This window comes from Hesperophylax consimilis, chromosome 27 (assembly GCF_061612785.1).
Source record: "Hesperophylax consimilis isolate HC1 chromosome 27, BYU_Hcon_1.0, whole genome shotgun sequence".
Lineage (NCBI taxonomy): Eukaryota > Metazoa > Arthropoda > Insecta > Trichoptera > Limnephilidae > Hesperophylax > Hesperophylax consimilis.
In genome coordinates this window covers 7,038,069-7,055,402 of record NC_142862.1, presented here as the reverse complement: position 1 = coordinate 7,055,402, position 17,334 = coordinate 7,038,069, and the positions used below count along the sequence as shown (strand labels likewise).

Below are 17,334 nucleotides of genomic sequence, written 5' to 3'. Positions count from 1 at the left end.
TATTCAACGGAATTCGAATAAAATATTTGCCAGATGGGTTTTCAAACTTTATCAAAGGATAAAACAGTGGTGACATGTGGTGAAAATATGAATAATAAATTTTTTATTAAAAAAAAACGTTACCGGACAGCAAAGTGCACATAAGATTTTTTACTCCAAATATGCTAAGGAATAGCTGGTTAAAGTTTGTCGGGTACGTGCCGATACACCCTGTATACTAGTGTTTCATTCAACAATTACTGCTTGTTACATGTTATCTTTTATCATGAGATTTTTCAATGTGGATGAGTGTTTCAGGCGAATTATTATTGCTTGTAAAATAATTGTTACCCTTTGTGCTATGCATAAAAAATCTTGTCTTAAACAATTAGTTTACCAAAAAAAAATAATGACAAATTTCAAGTTTTTTCAAACAATAAAATGATATTCACATTTTACAAACAATGTGTAGGTATACCATTTTATGGCTGTTAAATATCAGTTTAGTCAATTTTAGTTTATTAGCAAAGTGACATACATGGTTGTTTATCAATTTTACACCACCTTTATAAGTAAGACTTTATTAGTAATGCAAACAGCTTTTGTTTTGCATTATAGAAGAACAAAAGTTTTCAATTAACTCCATACAATGTATGTGAAAGATTTTAAAAAACATTTTTTTAAATTATTCTTACAAACATGACTGACGTATTTAAGTGTAGGTACGTTTAAAATGTTGTAAAAAAACCCCATAGAAATGATCCACTCCATTCTAAGGTACAAAATACAATCCTCGAAGACATTAACACACGTTCAAAACAAGATTGAACGGTTGTTCAAACCAACGACAGAACAAAGCGTACATTTGTGGGTTTACAATTCATTAATGCGTACGCTAATCATTGTGTTATTAAAGCTGTTATTCAACTATTACTTGAAAAGATGTAAGATGTTTTCATAAGAATTGTAAACATGGGTTTAACCTTAAATCAATGCTAGAAAAATAATTACACTCAGTGTGCGAAGCAAAGTATGGCGCATTTCTTCCTGTACCTACTCATGGACACATTGAACTTCGTTGAGGACAGTGCGTCGTAGATACTATCAGTATTGCCCTGGTGAAAGACAGACTAAAACCATATATCAACTACTAGGAAACTCGAATAGAGGAGCGTATACACAAATAGAAATATCTACCCGAAGGGTTTTTTTTTTCTTATTCTCGAATTAGGTAGGTATCTACGAAAAGGGGAAATCAGTTAATGAAATAGCAAATGATATGGTTTTTCTTAAGTCAGGTAGGCGATACATTATGCTATACGCATCATGACGCACATTATGCTATACGCGCTTATAGAGTGGTCTGTCACAGGCTTAAAACATCTGTAGAAACTAAATAAAACTAAGAACTAGGTAGGTACACAATGTAAAAGAGCTATGATTATCTTGTTTCAATGTGTCTGAGTGGGTAGTTATATATATATATATAAAAAGAAAAATTTATTTATGATTCCCAATCAAAAATTTTGCCTAAGTATTAAATATGCAGTTTTTGTATGTACGTATCAACTGTAGTTATTATTTGTTTCACTATGATTTTTATAATATGTTCTTAGGTTTAGGTAGGTACTTTGAAAGGTACAGGAAACCTCTGTTTTTATTAAAAACAATAATTGATTTTAGAAGTAAAATATTAGAGATATTTCAATTTGAAAACTTTTTTTTGTCATTTCTCTATTGCCAAATCTCTTCGGACGTGTTGTTTTGGGGAATTTTAATAATTCATCAAATTTCAACGTTCATTTTAGGGTTCTGTGAAAGTTCTATTTAAGTTCTGTTATTATATCACTATAGGCTAGTTGCTTGAAAGAACTGAAATAATAACAGAGCTTGAAAAAGTCTTTCACAGAATTTTAAAATTAACTTTTAATTTAGGACTTTTTTTTTAATAAATACAGCTTTTCACAAATGAATTAAGTTTTATTAGTATTATTCATAATATCTAACAGTTTATTGAATTTGTATTTAAAGATTATCTTAAAATATTCACCCCGATTTATTATTCACTTAAGGCGATGCACTACGTAGTAATGCAAAATCGTGTGTTTTTGGTTTGACAATTTGGTCGCCTAGAAATGTTTCAGATGCTTTAATTAAATACTGCGAGTAGAATACATCTTGGCCATTGAAATAATCGAGTATTTTTTAGATAAGTTTTTTTATAAGCCCATGAAAAAATAATGTATAAGGCCTATGAAAACTGCTTTAAAGTTCAAAATCTCCTACTTAGGAACCCATTTTCGGTTATGGTTTTATTTTATAATGTGAAAAATTAAGTTACTTATAAAATGAACGAAAAAAAAAAATATTTATGCCTGAAAATCCACAAAATAAAATAAAAGGCACTTTTTGGCCATGTTTTTTTCTTGCATAAATCAAAACAGGTGGATGGTGTTAAGCGGAAATTTAAGCCTTATCGCCATCTTCGTAAGGTGCGTTATTGATAGCGGCTCGATTCAAAATATTACACGACGTAGTGCATCGCCTTAAAACTGTTTCACGAAAAAAAATTGTAGGTGTATTTCTCTGATCGTGAAAACTCTCATTTGAATTGATGGTACAGAAAATTAATCAATAATTTTTGTTTAAATTCTTTATGTTTTGGATTGCCCATCTTTTACTCTTTCTTATACTGTTGTAATTTTTTTTTTTATTGAATAAATAGTTAATACATAATATCAACAAACAAGTCCTGCTAAGCCGATTGAATTGGCTTGTCAAGAGGTGCTTAAAGTTAGTTTCAAATACATTTTTTAAAGTTATAATTTACATCTTATATCTACAGAATTAACAATTTTTTCATACAATTTTTCATACATATTAAAATAAATATTTTTTTTCCGATAGCCAATTTTTCACCATATATTTAACCTTATTCATAGATTTACATTGCTTTATAGTGTCATGTAATAAATTAAATATCTTCGGTATGTTGTATTCAAACGTTCTCTGTCCGTATTTATTATTAAATTTCGGAACTATTAACCCGTCATTGCGCGTGAATCTAGTACTGTATTTATGTTCTAATTTTTCTTAATGCAAAGGTTTATTAGTTGATCCCAATGCTGTTTCCCACACGGCGCGGCGCGGTGGAGATTCAGCAATCATTCATAGTTGCAACTGGTTTGTAATACGTACCTACATATTGCACTAATTCGTTCATCGCAGGAACAAAGCGCAGAATGGCCCAATTTATATTTTTTTTAATATTTATTATTGTACATTTCAAAATGTATAAGTAACATATTAGGCCAACTAATGTAATATGATATTGGATATGTGCACAAGACATGTAATATAAAAAATAAAAATATAATGTACGTCTAGGATAATAAGTAAAACAGGCTTGAATTCATTATGGCCTGGTTAACATTCTTTTCTAAATAGGCAGTGCCTATTCTAAGGACGGGTTGTTTCGGAGAATTTGAACAATTCATCAAATTTCAACGTTCATTTCCGGGTTCTGTGAAAGTCCTGTTCAAGTTCTGTCATTATATCATTATAGGCTAGATGCTTTATAAAACTGAAATTAAAACAGAACTTGAACAGTACTTTCACAGAACCCGGAAATGAACGTTGAAATTTGATGAATTGTTCAAATTCTCCGAAACAACCCGTCCTAAGAAACTAATCATGGCATTCATTTCCGTCGTTTGATACGTAATATCAAAAAATATTTATTATATTATATCACTAGCTGTACCCCGCCACGCGTTTCTGTGGTATAGATGTGGTGTCTCTCTGTGCAGAAAGAGAAAAAATAGCGCGTGTTGCTTTTAGGTACAACAGATGGCGCTGTTTTTTTAAAAAAAAAATTATTATTTTACTTGTCACAGGTGACATCTACACAATACAGGTATATTGGAATACAACGTTGTCAGACCTCGCTATAAATATAGTAGATAGACTATTTCAGAATATCGGTCGCCATACATTCCCAATGGGAAGACCATTAAAATAGGCCCAGCCACTACATTTGTGCTCGCAGCTTGGTCTGACATGCCTATCAACGTAATCACAACATACATTTAAGATGATAAGGTACATAAAAAAATTAAAAAAATGGTATTTTCGTAAAATTAACATTTATTGACATTCTTTTCATTATTAGTTAAGTTGTCAGCATAACAAAAAAATAAAATTAAGGGTAGATTAGTTTAGACAGAAGTACGAGCCCTTGACTATAGTTTTTGGCCCTGAATAGCTTCTTCCACTGTCTTATCACCCAAATTTGTGGCGACTGGGTCATCATATTCCTCGTCATCGTCATCAACGAAGGCTTCTACAGCATTCTCGCAGGAGTTGCCATTGCAATGAATTCAGAGTAGGGGACATTTCAAACCCGACTTTCTGCAGGTGAACTTTCCAGCGCAACCTTTTTTGCATTGACATGATATGAAGTTCAGCAAGGCCTGAGGTGCAGCTTCCTTCAAAATTGTTACTGGAGTAAGTAACCCAACAGCATCCTTTTTCCACCCCCATTCAGTCGGATCTTTATCGTGACCAAGCCAAGTCTGCACTTGCAAGTATGTTCTTGAAGCGTGTTGCTGGACTGCATCTTTGGTAAGTAGTAGCCTGGATAAATTGAATTTCTTCTTTTTTACTCCTTTGACAAAAATTATGTACCTTAAATTTTCCAAATTTGATTTCTCGTTGCCGCCATACAAAGGTGCAAATAGTTGTTCGACAGGCAAAGTGATTGTTTCTGTCTTTGCTTTTGGGTCTTTATTTCAAGTGTAGGTATTTATTTTTTTATTTATTTATTTCAATTAGTGTATTTACACGAACAAGTTCATTCACTGAGTGGTTCTTGAGAAGAATATTACAAAATTTGTGTTTGCCTTAAACGAACGGAGCTCTAGTTGTATCGCAACCACTTATGGCATGAAGGGATAAAATGTTTTCAACTATTTCAATGTGTTAAAAACATTTGTTCGAGTACAACGTGTTAGGTGATTTACCTTTTCCAACTTTTTGGTAATATACGTTGGGAGGTGAGAGAGCTGTGAGGAGTACCAGCAGATCAATAATCTGACCAACGATTATGACTACATCATGTTGAGATGACAACGAATTTGCTGTGTTCACTATGAGAACGTCAGCATCCTCTTCAGATTGTACTGTCGTTATATGGGATCGTGCAAATGAGGTTCTGAGTAGGGAAATAAAACGAGACTTGTTCTTCTCATTTCCCAGAAACTTTTCCTGTGGCACTTGTGGGTGCATGCTTTCAAAAAACAAAACTTCAGCAGAAGTTGTAACTCTGGCACGCCGTGCTCTTTCCACCCCTTTAGTGCTTTTCTTTTCCATATCGGCAATCATTTCGCACTGAACGCTGCTGTGACACTGACGCTGTGAAGCTCCGCTCCAGGCTCAAGACGTGACACGCGGCAACTGAAAGGAACCGGTGGGGGGGAGTAGAAGGGTTGGGGGTAGCCCCCCCCCCATACCGAAGGGCTCTCTAGTAAATTTATAGATGTATGTATTTAAAAATGCAAACAAAAATCTAATAACGTGATAATAAATCGTGATAGATTTTCTGTGCGTACCTACCTAGATTTGTTTATTCTTTATATCGGTAAAAAAACTATATAAACATAAAAACTGCACAGCTTTTTTTTGAAATTTTATGTTTTACATAATTGGTATCAATAAAATTTTCATGTAATTCCACTGGGAACGAGGTATTTATAAAAAACCAAACCTAGTCGCGCAAAAAACTTGTTTTTTCAAAAATATACGCACCTTTACGACCTTCTACCTCGGTACCTATTAGAGATAGAAGAAATTTGTTTTCAGAAAAGTTGTAGGTTATTTTATGTTCTATTATACTTGTATATATTTTAGCCGAAATTTGCATTGGAAATGAGGTATTTGGGAAAAACTAGATTTTGGCCCGATTTCGGCCAGTTTTTTCAAAATGGCGGCGCGAGCACAGGTGCGCCAAGGTCGGAAACTCAGATTTTACATCAGGGGATCAGTTTGTATAACATATAAAAAAATTGGGACTGCCGGAATTACTTCGATCGCGACTCCCTTTTTATTTTATTTATTTTTGTTTATTGCAGAAACAAACAGTATATAATTAGATAGATGACAATAGTTACAAAGTTATAAAAGTTAGTATAATAATTGGTACCAATGACATGTTATTTTGGCGCTAATTGCACTGGCCTAAATGTACGTAGCTTTAAAACACTCCAAATAATGCAGAAAGAAACAAATTTTGAACAGAAGCTATTAAATATAAACCAATACAGTAGACCATTGTGTCTGTGTTATTAGTGTTAAATATTTTCTATAACGTTTTAATTTTTATCTATCTAGTTTTTAACAATGTATTACCAACTTACTTTAGAGACATACTACAGTTCAATAAAGACTTAATCATACACCATACAAGACAGAAAGAAAACATAAGAACTTTAAAAAAATTATCAATATACCACACAGCATTATTTACTGTATAAAGGAATCCAAATGCATAGCTTAGTTCCTAGTGAAATTAAAAATGTACCTGGTGTAAGAAAATTCAAAGAAAAGTGTAACAATTATGTATGTAATAAAAATTAAGTAAGATTTGGGAGGCGGTTTTGGGTACCGCCGCCCAGGAAACCATTTATTGGATAACCAACACCACTGCCACAGGTCTAGCAGGGGTGCCCAGGTTCATAGGATGAGGTGTATTAAGAATGCACCTGCCCACAAGCAGCTGGGTCGGGACAGGCTTGTTTGGGGAGATTCTTTGACCTCTCCAACTGGTATCTCGACCCATTGCTCAGTGCCACAGTGGGAGGGATATATTTAGACATACGTCACTCCTGGACATTTCCTTTGCTTAAAAAAGACCCTCCACCCAGCATCCCCAAAGGTGATATAGGCCCTGAGGGAAATTATCCTTAGGGCCTCCTGCGTGGGGTTAATGTTGGGGTTAAAAAATTGAAACGTAAAAATGTTACTATGTTTATATTAGACCACACGAAGTAGATCCATTTTTTTAATTAATAAATTTTTTGATTTTTTATTTACAATAATAATCCAAAAAATTAATATTTGAAATAATCTATTATTTTTAAAACCTTCAAATATCTATCCAAACGATATTCCACCATCCGAAGTTATTATAACATCGAATGCGAATTAGGTAATCTCTCGAATTAGGTAATATCTCGAATTAGGTAATATCTCGAATTAGTTAATCTTTCGAATTAGGTAATCTCTCGAATTAGGTAATCTCTCGAATTAGGTAATCTCTCGAATTAAGTAATCTCTCGAATTAGGTAATCTCTCGAATTAGGTAATCTCTCGAATTGGGTAATCTCTCTAATTAGGTAATCTCTCGAATGTGGATGACGTCTGGTTAGATTTCGAAAATAACGTAAATAAGTAGAAACAAAAAACACAATGTTTCAAAGGAAAAGAATACCTGTTATTTTTTATTATGAATCGATTTATTTGTACAAAACCATTTTTTAAGAATTTGAGCGGTGATTGACGATCTCCGTGGAGTGTAAAATCCTTGGCTCCGGCCCAAGGGGTCGAGGATACGAAACCAGTGAAGCCCAAATATGTTTGTTTTAAATTGGAGTGCAAGATATTTTCCGTTTGAGGTAGGCGAGTAATCAGGAATTCATTCATATGGCTTCAACGTGATACCCTATAGCTAGCTCATATCTGAATATCTAGGTATGTACCTACCTCTCAATCTCAATAATTTACTTTCCTTATTTCTCTCTTTTTTCGTAACTTCTTTCACGTTAAAACCGCACAAGAGTCCCAACTGCTCCCAACCGCCAGAAGCCACTGAGACTATGCGCAATCGGGGTATGTTGTGAGGCTTAAGGTAGTGAGGAGGGGTAGTAGATGGGAAAGATGAAGGTGGGGGGAGAGTTACTGGCTATTCAGATCTGGTCGTCAAACACGGCTAAAGCCATTTTTAGCAACGTTTCAATTCTGAATGGTGTCTTACACCAGGGTGATACTGAGAGTATTTTCCACTCCGGAACGTGCTGCAAATATACTCTATATTATTTTTAATTAATAATTTGTGAAATAGCTCAAAATCATCAAATAAAATTTACTTGCGCACGCCGGAATTTAAACCCGCGACCGTCGGATTGCTAGTCGAGAGCCTTACTCCTCGACCATAGAGGCCGTCATTATAATAATATTCCTCAACTGGGGAGACAGTCCGTCAGGCTCCGAGAAATTGGATTTAATTCATGCAAAACAATAAGTAGAGTAAGGACGGGTTCTTTCGCAGGATTTAAACAATCCATCAAATTCCAATGTTAAAAATCAAGTTCTGTGAAGGTTCTATTCAAGATCTGTTATTATTTCACTGTGGCTAATTATTACCACGCTAGGGATGGCAATAAAAAATACATTAAAAAACATCCACTTCTTCGATCTTTTTATTTAAAAAAATATATTTTGATAAGTACTAACCAAAGATATTAGAGTTCTTCTAATATCTTTGGTACTAACCTACTTTATGTGCACGTGTAGCGCAGAAAAAAAAACGTTTATCTTTTTTAAATTTGACAATAATTGAAAAGCACAACAGTGTGTTGTAACATTTAGTGACTAGATCTGAATAGATAGGGTCCTTATGTCCTCCATTTTATTACCCTTCCCATTTCTCTCCGCTTCACAAACGGGGGAGGACGTGTAACATCTGGCTTAGGGCAGAAATAACCTTTTGTCATATTCAAATAGATAAAAAGAAAACGTTTATTTCATTTCATAAAATTACAATCAAAAGATAAAAAAAGATAACTTCCACTTATTACTCACTTTATATAAAAAATCATGATCGTAATATTAAAAAGTATTTACCTACAATATATTACAATATTATTGAACTTGACAGGAATTGAACCCACGACCTTTTAACTCAAAGTCAAGTGCGTAAAACATTTCTCCCAAGTGATCATCAAATCTAATAAAAGTCTATCGTAATCATTATTCTCCAACGTAATAATATTATTAAATATCAAACAGCATTCTGATATGGTATGCACTCCACTATATACATAGTTACATACATATAATAATAAATTAATTGTACTAGAATTGAATGCCTTTTTACAAGGTGTTATCTATGCCCGGCCGTCATTTCAATTTCGAGCGTCGAAGCGCGCGGTTCGGTTTTTCGCGCGTTCGGTTCAAACCTGACGTTCGAATTCGAAATTTAAAATACGTTTTTAGCCCGCGGTTTAAATTTTTTGTATTTCGAACGATTCAAGTGCAATATTTTTTTCAAGATTTAAATGTGAGAGTTTTATAATATTTACATTGCGAAATTAAAATTTTCGTTGAATTTTTATTGTTGTGTGTGGAGTGATTTTGGAATATTAGGGTAAGATGTTTAATTTTTAATTTTGTTTTTTAATTATCACTGTACTAGTTTTGTTGTACGTAAAAAATAAAAATATCTTGACTCGCCTAGATGAAAATTAGGAAAATATGCTTTTACAGAATAAAGTTATAGGTATTACACATTTCAAAAAATGATAAATTGTTATTGATGTCAAAAATTTAAGGCTAAGTCAAATTATATTTTTTTTAACGAAATATCTACTAAAATGTATTATTATCCATTTTCGGGAACTGACATACTTATTTCACATTATTATCTAATTCATAAAAATTTTTTTTAAAAAAATGAGGCTATTAAGCGTGTCTCTATTTTATACATATTTTCCAAATATATTATAGGTAGTTGTGTTAGAAATAATAGACAAGAAAGGATTTTTAAAATATCGTATCACATACAAGGTAATTATGTCGCATAGCATTATTTTAATAAATTATAGAATTTTAATATTTTTTTAATTAAGTAAAATAAAATGTTCTATGTTGTAAATGTGTTAATTGGTCGTTAAATTTTTATTAATTTCCCTTGAAAAATATATCATTAAATTCAAGGAAGAATTAATTGTGTCACAATAAGGAGGAGTTGTTTCGCAGAATTTGAATAATTCATCACATTTCAAAGACGACTTTCAAGATCTGTGAAGTTTCTATTCATGTTCTGTTATTATATAATTATTGGCAAGGTGTTTAAAAAAACTGAAATATTTACATAACTATAATAGAACCTTCGCAGACCTTCAAAATCAACATCAAGTTCTCTAGTTTTATTCGAATTCTGTTGCTATATGCTATTGACAAGTAGTTTCACAAAACTGAAATAAAAAAAAAACAAAACTTTCAGGGAACTCTAAAATCAACTTTTAAATTTAATGAATTGTTCAAATTCCTTGAAACAACCCGTCCTTAATAATATATATGCTTGCTGTAATAACAGTAAAACAAATTCAGAATATAATAAGTTTTTTAAAACTTAAATCTTTAAAACCCCTATAAAAATAATGTTTGTAAAAACCTTTAAAGCTTCATATACATTCTAGGTATATGATCTATATGTACAACACCAACCAATTCTTTTAAATTCACAAATTATGACAGTCAATATTTTTTTACATTTTGTTATTAGTTAGCAATAAGGAAACGAAATAACCTAGACCCTAATAAAATTTTAATCAATTTCAACTTGAAGTTGACAATTTCTAGCAATACGGAACAGTTCATTATTGTCATTCTTTATTAATCGTCATTAAAACATATTTTTGATACAAAAATATATTTTTATTAATAATTGATTTCTACAGATTAATTTACCGGATGCATTGAATAAACTCCTTTCAATAATCATAAGTCACGTGAAAATAAATCAATTATTATGGTGTTTTCAGTTAATGTTGCCGATTAATTTTAATATCTCCTAGGTATTATTGGCGTAAATTATTCAGTGATTTATCGGAAATCACACATTGCATAGTAACTTGACACTGGCAATTTGGAAATAAATTTAGAATTTTGTTCATTTCCCGTCAAATCGTGATATTTGAGGTTGTTCGTTTTTGAGATTAATATATAAAAACCTAAAAAAAAATTGGATTTTTGGGTAAACGTACATATTCGTATTAAAGTTCGTTTATTCGTTAATTTTTTTTATTCACCCTAAAAGAATACTTTGTGCAATTACAACTGTTTGTTAAATTTTATGTACATCAATTAATGAAAATTTTCACCTTATAAACCATAATGACGCCACTCCCCGATTCAAATACGAGAAATAATTTCTCAATCAAGTTTTTCGCAATCAGCCTCAAAATATCTACATTTGTAAATTAATGTAATGTTTTTGTATATTTAGTAAAAAAATAAATTACAGTTAAAATAGAGCGTTTTAATTTTGAGGTAAGGGGACAGAAGATACTCTTATTATAGAACTGAAAAAACGCACAGCAAATACGGAATTAAGGGGAGACTGAAAGGTGATTTTAATAAGAAAGATTTGAAGGAAGAATGATTTTTACGATTTAAGGAGACATAGTCAAAAGTACAAACAAATCAGCCGCACTGGAAGAATGAACTATTTAGAACTCGGATTTTAAATAAATGAGCTGCAATAAAGTGACAGTGACCGATTCTCATTCTCGATATAATTTTTTTGATTTTTTGCCCCGCAACCAAGGTTTGCTTGGATGTGTCTTTCCAGAAAATTAATTTATTTGAATACTAGCTGAAGTCCCCGGCGTCGCCCGAGATTTACACAAAGTTTTATATTACTTTTATTTTGTTATTATTTTAGTGTTCAAATTTTTATTAATTACTTTAAGTGTTGGGAAAAGTTTATTGGGATGGTTTTTCGAAATCTAAAATAAACGATGACCTTCTTCCGGTATTTGTAGGTTAATTGTGAAAAATCTTATTACCTAATCTATGAATAAAAATGTAGATTTGTATTTAAAAAAAAAAAACAAAGGAACGCCGCCTGCCAGTTGTAAGAGTTAATTAGTATAAACTATACAATGACAAAATCCGGTAAATATGACATATTCCTCCACACAAATTAGCTAAAATATTTTCTCAGAAAAGTTAACGTTTTAATGAGAAACCAACGAATTTAAAAATAAATTCAATAGAATGGGTAATGAGCAAGCGCTGTTATTTTATTACCCAGAGTTAATAATAATAAAATTTTGATAAATTCTTTTTTTTTTTTACTCAAGTGCTAATGCTTCGTTTTGACTCATTTTTGTATGCTTCATATTTCATTATATTTTATTTTAATATATTAATTGAATTCATATCTTTGCAGCACTTATCTTGTTTTATCTAATTATTAAATTCATCTATTCTCTAATCAAAACTTTAATTAAAAAACTACATTTAATCCAAATGTTTATATTTTTAAAAGGAATGAAACAATTTGTAGAAAGAAAAGTCACAACGTTAATGACAATTCTTTCTTCAAAATTTCTTTAGGTATGTAGGTACCATAATATTGATATTCTTATTAAAACAGGACTTCGGTAAGCTCAGTCGAAAAAGATACTATACTATTACATAATATTGTGAAAGTTTATAAAACTAAAAACCATTATAATATAATATAAACATATATGTAGAAATACATCAAGTTGCTGCAAGTAAACCTTGAATGAAAATATAATTACAAATGTTGTTGCTAGTGAGGAATATTATTTATGAGTAAAAAACATGTTAAAATAGTTCGTAGTTATTGTTAACAATAACAAGTAAAGCTTTCGAGTGATTCATGTAAAAAATAACTCTATTTAATCGGTTAACTGGTACAACATTGTTTATTGTTTCATTATATTGTATGTTTTTTTTACGTTAGAATTTTTACCCTCACCAGGATATTATTTTTTAGTTTTTTTTAAGTCAGATGTAGACTGTGACCTTCCTCTTGTTTTGAAGGTCAAATGTGCAAAATTTCATCAGTCTTGATATAAAACTGTAGATATGGATATAAATCAAATCCACCCCGCCAACCCGATTTTCAACCGCCCGCCACAGACAATCTTCTTTACATAAAGAGACCCCCCAATATTATTTATGCCTTTCTCGGACGCCTCTTACTTCTTCCACCATTCACTAGTGTATACCGCAATGTTACTGTTACAAAACTACATTACATAGACTTTACTTCAACTCCATATCTTATTACGGGTATTCCTCGGGCAGCCCCAACTTCTTGTACCATTTAAACATCTCTAAATACTCCTGACATTAATGACAACGAACTTTACAATTTTCACTCTCGGTCGACTAATTTTGAGTTTCGCGGGACATAATCAGGCTGAATTTTTATATATTAAGAAGTTTTCGAACGTTCCAGACTATTTCCGAATATTCTAGAATGTTCCGGGTTTGTTCTGGAATGTTGTCGAATGCTTTCAAATACTCTAGAATGTTCAGGACTGTTCTAGAAATTTCTAGAGGGCAAAACTTCCAGTCCTTATGTGATCAAAAGCACGCCCTTCAGGTAAAAACGAGAACCCTCTTCATGGATGGGCGATAGAGGGCTACCACACCATATAACTCCCTCGATCATACCTGGACTCGTTTCTGAGTTTTACTTTTATAATATAATAGCTGACGTGTATCCGGCGCTGCGCGGAAAATTTTAAACGGTTTGGGGAAAATTTTAAACGGTTTGGGGAAAATTTTGAAGTTGAGTAGCCTTTTTAAGATATACAATTCGTAGTACATTATTTTGATGTATCTCATAAGGTTCAGACAGCGTTAGCAATGTAGGCGCCCGAAAATATTTTTTTACGACTTGATTACAAAACACCGATTTTTCTTTACTTTTTATAAATATAATATGCATGCTTTTTAGGATATGTTACCGGAAATGTATGATATCTAGGAATTGTATACAACTCTTAGGAAATGTATTCAATTCCGAAGCTATTTAGAAAGTCTTTTGGGTTGGGTTGGGTTAGGTTAGGATAGGTTAGGTTAGGTTAGGATAGGTTAGGTTAGGTTAGGTTGGGTTAGGTTAGGTTAGGTTAGGTTAGGTTATGTTAGGTTATGTTTACGCCGCACTAGCTCGATCGACTGATCAGACGATGCAATACCCTCCCCTTGCCCCGCTATCCCCGCATACCCATTGATATCTTAAATGTTTTACATTTCCGATTGCTCTTTGGGAAATGTATAGATTTCCTAGGAAATGTGTATAATATACATTTTAATGTGTACATTTCCAGGCGATTTTGGGAACTAAATACATTTCCTAGGAATTGAATACATTTCCGTTAAAATATACATAAACCTTCCGGAAGAAATTCTCTAAATGATAGTTGTTCCGTCACTCCGATTTGCTTTTGACAGCCCGTGTGCTGACCTATAGTATGGTCAGATTTCGAACTGTACAGTTTGAAATCACACACGTCAACTATAATCACGGAGTGCCGTGAGCCGTAAAATCGCATTGAAACGTTCATCTTGTCAAAACCAATGTGTGTACTATCGCCGGTTATTTATCGGAATAATCCCTTAAACGTATTTTATCGCAATTATTGCAATCCAATTCAACATAACGAGTGCTACCGTACAACGATCACCGTTCCAGTGCTGACAGATGTTTCTAGAGATGCAGATTTTGTTCGCCACCCGGTAAGCTGACTGTGAATTAACCTTACAAATTGTGTTATCGCATTCGCCTGTCATAAGCCATAGGCGTTATCCCATGCTTTATCTGTGTGGAATAGCCCTTTAAAATACGGCTATCCCAACCCTTGTTCGTTCCTCGAAGCCCTATCAAAATCCGTTGCGTGGTTTAGAAGAACTAAGCGCACGAACAGACAAACGCGAATAGCGACTTTATTTTATACTATTTAGAGGTAGAGATATTGATTATCCGGCAAAAGTATTTATTATTTTTTCGAATTCAATTACAACGCGGCTACTAAATATCGATCGATCTACTAAATAAATCGTCGTTGCATTATGAATATGTCTTCTACAACATTGACAAACTACTACAAAGTAGTCTATTGGGACTTTTCTTGTATTATTTCTTATGTGTAATATTGTGACATGTTTGAAAAAAATAAAATTGTTGTAATGTTGTACAATACGAACATTATAATATGATACGAGTATATTCAATTTGCCTCATGTGGCGGCTTCTAAAATTATGCACCTCAATTAAACTCATGGGTCATCGGCCCGTATGCAAATGGCTCGCTCAAAACAGCCTTATGAGATCAAAACTTTAATCACATTATGAAATTTTAAAATACATGTATTTGAATTTCAATTAATGCAAATTTTGTAAGCAGAAATTAACCCACCTCCCGACGTCCAATTGTGCTGAAACTTGGCAGATATACTCGCTGTCGATCACATTGCATTATATCCACATTATTTTGGTGGTACACGTGGATATACTTTGAAATCGGATGACATTGCAGTAGTTATACACAAATTAATGTCGGTCCTACCCAATCGGGGCTTGGTTCAGTTTTTAGCGCGGTTGATTTCAGTCCATGGAGAGGAAGCTTCAATCAATTCAATCCAAAACATTTTTTTAATATTTTACACACTTTACAACTATAAGGCAAAGAAAGTCCCGATAAACTACTTTTTAGCAGTTTGTCTAGTGTGTTTTTTACATTATAAATCTTATTATAGTGAGTTATTGCTTTTTCTTATTGATTTTATATGTGTGTTTTTTTTATTTTATTTTAACAGATATTTAAAGTTCACGGTAGTTAGACGCCAGACCTTGGAGAGGAGAGATCAATCCTCAGACAAAAAAAAATCATTTTTAAATATATCTGTTAACAAAAATAGATATTACTGAGTATTACTGTAAAAAAAAGTTGATTTTTGAAATGGCGAAATAATGTGCCAACAAACTTACCATTTTCAAGGTCTTTATCAATCGGTTTAAGAAGATCCTTTATCAATAGATTTGATGTGAAATAGATCCTTTATCAACCGGTTGCAATTGGCGTTGATCCCTCTTCAACTTATTCAGCGTGACATATAATATCCCTTGACAACTAGTTTAACACGATGACAATCAACCAGTTAAGAATAGATTTCATAGGAAAATAAGTTTTGCTAGCTGAAGGTTGTCATCGATCTGTTAAGTAGATCATAAATTTATAAAACGATTCAGTATAAAAATATCCTTTTATAACCGGCTCTACATGATGTTCATCCTTGATAAACCAGTTTGCCTGCGAAATCCTGAGAAATTTCTCTAGGATTTTAAAAAGTCATTACCATTACGGGGGCTTAGGATCACAGGGGCCTAACTACAAAAACTGGTGTTTTGGGTTAAGCTTGGTATCGGTAATGCCATAATCGTATTGATTAGTGACGTAAAGCTTCATCTCATAAATACAGTTGGGCATATCCTTGCATTCCTTGGTCAATAGGATTTTGAAAACTCTCTAAAAACCACAGTGTACAGACGTATTTAAATGTTAATTGTTATTTTCACAAGGATTTTCCACCTCCATAAGCCCAATAAATTATTTACATTTTGTGACAAATTTAACATTAAATATTGTGTATTTTTTAGTGTCAATAATTCCAATATTAAAACATGTCATGTTAAATAAAGATACATGTCACGGTCTATCTTATGACCTTATTACGAAAAGGATTGACAGAATTTTGTGTGTAATTATTTATTCGTTCATTATAGATAGATATCAGGGTACTATTTTATTTATAGTATTGCGAAAGTCGGTATTATCGATCAAATAATTGGAACATTAATTTTTGTAACGCGATTGTCTGGTATTCAAAAACGAGAAGGTAATATTAGACATCTTATATTCCATACAGTTGATTGTCAGTTTGTGGCGCGTGGACGGGTTGGCAGGTGGGTTGCCGTCGGGCGGGCGGCGTTGATTCGTATACAAATCTACAGTTTTATTCCAAGGTTAATGATAATTTGCACATTTGACCTACAAAACAAGAGGAAGGTCTGTCTCCGTGAGAATTCAAAAAACCACCCCATCTTCTTTTCTTACGGAATAAAGCTGTATTTTTATGTTACTCGGCGAATTCTCGAACATTTGACGTACACAATAAGACGAAAATTACATTACAACTTGAAAAGCTATAAACCGAACCCAACTTAATCTCGAAAAGATCACGCACTGTCAATCAGTTGTGATAAGCTTGAAAAGCTATAAAATCGAACCCAGCTTCATGTCGAAAAGGCCGTGCACTGTCAATCAATTATAATAAGCTTGAAAAGCTATAAAATCGAACCCAGCTTCATGTCAAAAAGGCCGCGCACTGTCAATCAATTGTAATAAGCTTGAAAAGCTATAAAATCGAACCCAGCTTCATGTCGAAAAGGCCGCGCACTGTCAATCAATTGTAATAAGCTTGAAAAGCTATAAAATCGAACCCAGCTTCATGTCGAAAAGGCCGCGCACT

At 32.7% G+C, this 17,334-nt stretch overlaps 1 protein-coding gene across 1 annotated transcript in view; it reads left to right on the top strand.

The window, feature by feature from the left end:
* The first annotated feature begins 9,176 nt into the window (after positions 1 to 9,176).
* Positions 9,177 to 17,334, top strand: part of LOC149410528 (scavenger receptor class B member 1-like) — a 100,983-nt gene continuing 92,825 nt past the window's right edge. Inside the window, exon 1 of the mRNA XM_089647848.1 lies at positions 9,177 to 9,400. The gene's annotated coding sequence lies outside the window, so the exon portion shown is untranslated. The remainder of the gene's footprint in view (positions 9,401 to 17,334) is intronic.